Raw genomic sequence first — 4707 nt, 5'->3', positions numbered from 1 at the left:
CTTGCTGCTCTCTGCATCCCATGGTTCCCCCTAGGAGGAAGGAAGTCTTGGAAAGGATGCATTCAACTGTCTAGTCTCTATAATTATTATTTTATAGATATACATACATATATATTATTGCTATATATATTCTCTGAGCACCATTCTGAATCTTTGTGTTCCACACACATTGTTTTCTCTCCCAATACCTTTCACTCCATTTTTCTGCCCAGAAATCCTAAGTGTCCTTTAAGTATCAGCTGGAATTGTATCTCTTGATGAAGCCTGTCCTGAGCACTCATAGAATTCATTCATCCTTCCAATGCACTCAAGACTTACCTCTGTAACAAGTGCATTTGGAATACACTGCTTATTGCTTCACCAAGTCTTATTAGGTGCTTCACTGATAGGCAATTAGGCGCGTACCCGTAATCCTAGCTACTCAGGAGGTTGAGGCAGGAGAATCGTTTGAACCTGGGAGGCAGAGGATGCAGTGAACCGAGATTGCGCCACTGCACTCCAGCCTGGGCGACCAAGCCAGACTGTCCAAAAAGAAAAAAGAAAAAAAAAAGCCTGGGTGCGGTGGCTCATGCCCATAATCTCAGCACTTTGGGAGGCCAAGGCGGGCTGATCACCTGAGGTCGGGAGTTCGAGACCAGCCTGACCAACATGGAGAAACCCCATCCCTACTAAAAATACAAAATTAGCCGGGCATGGTGGTGCATGACTGCAATCCCAGCTAGTTGGGAGGCTGAGGCAGGAGAATCGCTTGAACCCAGGAGGTGGAGGTTGCGGTGAGCTGAGTCACACCATTGCACTCCAGCCTGGGCAACAAGAGCGAAACTCCGTCTCAAACAACCAACCAACCGAACGAAAAACAAAACAAAAGAAAAAACACAGTGTAACAAGTTATTATAAAGTCACTGCCCAGGGACCAGCTTGCCTGTCCTGTGCCTCTCGAGGGAAGCTCCTGCCCACTGTTCTTCAGAGTTTTATATCTTAAGTGCAGGAGTCAACAAACTAGGCCCATGCACCACATCTGGCACCCAGCCTTTATTTATTTATTTTTTGAGATGGAGTCTCTCTCTGTCCCCCAGGTTGCAGTGGAGTGGCACGATCTCTGCTCACTGCAACCTCCGCCTCCTGGGTTCAAGCAATTCTCCTGACTCAGCCTCCCGAGTAGCTGGGATTACAGGTGCATGCCACCACGCCTAGCTAATTTTTGTATTTTTGATAGAGACGGGCGTTGGCCTCTCAAAGTGCTGGGATTACAGGCATGAGCCATGATGCCTGACCCAGCCTTTTTTAAAATGAAGGTTTTGGCCAGCACGGTGGCTCACGTCTGTAATCCCAGCACTTTGGGAGGCCAAGGCAGGCGGATAACCTAAGGTCAGGCGTTTGAACCCAGCCTGGCCAACAAGGTGAAACTCCGTCTCTACCAAAAACACAAAAATTAGCCAGGAGTGATGGCATGCACATGTAATGCCAGCTACTTGGGAGCCTGAGGCAGGAGAATCACTTGAACCCAGGAGGCAGAGGTTGCAGTGAGCCGAGATCACATGATTGCACTCCATCCAGGCTTGGCAAGAAGAGCGAAACTCCATCTCAAAATATAAAAAATAAAAAATGATGCCCTTTTTTGTCTCTCAACCCTTTTTTGTTTTTTTTTTTGTTTTTATTTTGAGACAGGGTCTCACTCTGTTGGCCAGGTTGGAGTGCAGGAGCCTGATCTTAGCTCACTGCAGCCTCGACCTCCCCAGCTCACATGATCCTCCCCCATCAGCCTTCCAAATAGCTGGGACCACAGGTGGGCACCACCATGCCCGCCTAATTTTTGTATTTTTTGTAGAAATGGGATTATGCCATGTTGCCCAGGCTGATCTTGAACTTCAGGGCTCAAGTAGTCTCTCTGCCTCCACCTCCCGAAGTGCTGGGATTACAGGCGTGAGCCACCATGCCCAGCCCTGCTTTAAATTAAAGTGTATTTCACTTGATATTAGTACAGCCACTTCGGCGGGGTTTTGCTTACTATTTAAATGTTGTATCTTTGTATCCTTTTTTTTTTTTGAGACGGAGTCTTGCTCTGTCGCCGGGCTGGAGTGCAGTGGCCGGATCTCAGCTCACTGCAAGCTCCGCCTCCCGGGTTTACGCCATTCTCCCGCCTCAGCCTCCGGAGTAGCTGGGACTACAGGCGCCCGCCACCTCGCCCGGCTAGTTTTTTTTTTTTTTTTTTTGTATTTTTAGTAGAGACGGGGTTTCACCGTGTTAGCCAGGATGGTCTCCATCTCCTGACCTCGTGATCCACCCGTCTCGGCCTCCCAAAGTGCTGGGATTACAGGCTTGAGCCACCGCGCCCGGCCCTATCTTTGTATCCCTTTACTTTCAGTCTGTTCATTTTAATTTAAAATGTTCATCTTGTAGATAGCACATTGATGGATCATATTTTCTTTTTTAATCCTTTCAGCCAGTCGGCTTTTCTTTTTTTGTGAGACAGAGTTTTGCTCGCCCAGGCTGCAGTGCAATGGTGCGATCTCAGCTCACTGCAACCTCTGCCTCCTGGGTTCAAGAGATTCTACGGCCTCAGCCTCCTGAGTAGTTGGGATTACAGGCGCCTGAAACCATGCCTGGCTAATTTTCGTATTTTTAATAGAGACGGGGGTTTCTTCATGTTGGTCAGGCTGGTCTTGAACTCCTGACCTCAGGTGATCCACCACCTCAGCCTCCCAAAGTGCTGGGATTACAGGCATAAGCCACCGCACCCGGCCAAAGTGGTGGATTTTTTTTCTCAGAAAATCTATTCCATTCTTTTTCCAGAAACCAAGTTTATACAACTAAAATAAATATTTATACTCTAATTTTTTTGTTCTGAGGTCTTATTGAGTTTTAATAGAATTTCATCTTTACATGTTTAGAAAAATTAGAAAATATAGATAAAACATAACTAAGTAAATAATAACATCTTTTCCTTCTGTTCAAAGTTCATTACTATTAGCCGAGTGCAGTGGCTCACACTTGTAATCCCAGCATTTTGGGAGACAGAGGCGGATGGATCACTTGAGCCTAGGAGTTGGACACCAGCCTGGGCAACATGGCAAAACCCGGTCTCTACAAAAAATACAAAAATTAGCTAGGCGTGGTTGCTTGTGCCTGCAGTCCTAGCTACTGGCAAGGCTGAGGTTGAGAACCACCTGAACTCGGTAAGTCAAGGCTGCAGTGGTGCAGCCTCTGTCCCCCAGGCTGGAGTGCAGAGGTGCAATCTTGGCTCACTGCAATCTCCGCCTCCTAGGTTCAAGCAATCCTCCTGCCTCAGCCTCCCAAGTAGCCGGGATTACAGGCGCGCACCACCACACCAGGCTAATTTTTGTATTTTTAGTAGAAAAGGGGTCTCACCATGTTGGCCAGGCTGATCTTGAACTCCTGACCTCAAATAATCCACCTGCCTCGGCCTCCCAAAGTGCTGGGATTACAGGCGTGACCACCATGCCCTTTTTCCTTCTTAGAGGCAGGATCTCACTCTGTCGCCCAGGCTGGAGTGCAGTGGCATGATCTCAGCTCACTGTAGCATTGACCTCCCAGGCTGAGGCGATTCTCCTGCCTCAGCCTAGCGAGCAGCTGGGATCACAGGTGTGCACCACCATACCTGGCTAATTATTAATTTTTTGCTTTTTAGAGATGGGGTCTTGCTATGATGCCCAGTCTGGCAACATGGGATCCTCCAACTCCTGGCTTTGAGGGATCCTCCCACTTCGGCCTCCCAAAGCCCTGAAAATTACAGACGTGAGCCACCCTGCCCAGCCTATATTGTTTCATAGTTCTTCAATTTCGTTTTGTGGTCGCTGGCGGTCTGTTTCCTTCCTGGATTCCGTGCACAGTGCTTCCACAGCTGCTCCACGTAATCTGCCCAAGACTTCTGCTGAACACACAGGAGAAAACTCCTGTGCTGAACACACAGGAGAAAACTCTTCACTCCCCAGCCGACCACACAAAGATCCGTTCTCATCCCCAGGGCAGCTGGTCGCGCCACTCGACCCGCGCCCTGGATAGCTCCAGTTGGTGTGAGCGCGACCACCCGCCGCGTGATTAAAAGCGCTCGGGGCCGGGCAGTCTCCCGTGGGAGTGGGGGCGTGGGTGAGTGCGACGGAACCGGCGCCCGCGCTTGACCCTGGCCTCAGTGAGCTCCAAGTAGGAAGATAAGCCGGATTGCAGGAAGCGGGAGAGTCGGGAGGACAGCTAAGCGCTCCTCTTCACCATTGGCTGCGCCCGCTGAGCAGCTCGTTGCGATTGGCGGTGCGCGGTAGTCTTGCATCGGCCCGCCCCTAGGGCAGTTAGAGGCGGCGGGGTGGTGGGCTGAGCCAGCGGCTGCCGGGAGGTCGTCTGCACGCCGGCGGGGCTACGCGGCCCGGCCCTGCCTGTCAGGTCCTGGCCTGGGGCACCGGGGGAGGCGGGGGAGGGGAGGAGGGACGGCGGCGGAGGCGGTGCGGGCGTGGGGCTGGCGGGCGGCCGAGCCTGGGAGGCAGGCGTGGGCGCGGCGGCCGCACCGGGGCCTACGCGGATAGCCTGCGGGGCGGTCTCGGGCCTCTCTCCATCTCTTAAGTGGTGGTGGCTGTGGGTTTTTCTGCAGGCGGATCCTTTTGAGTAATTTGTTTCACGGACGCGCCGTGCTGTGGAGTAAAGCAGCAGTATGCTGCTTTCATTTACATTTATTCATTTCAAACCCACTGCTCCGTT

Source organism: Trachypithecus francoisi, unplaced genomic scaffold (genome assembly GCF_009764315.1).
Source record: "Trachypithecus francoisi isolate TF-2019V2 unplaced genomic scaffold, Tfra_2.0 Lachesis_group3, whole genome shotgun sequence".
Taxonomy (NCBI): domain Eukaryota; kingdom Metazoa; phylum Chordata; class Mammalia; order Primates; family Cercopithecidae; genus Trachypithecus; species Trachypithecus francoisi.
The sequence above is the reverse complement of the archived record's forward strand: the minus strand, read 5'-3'. Positions refer to the sequence as shown.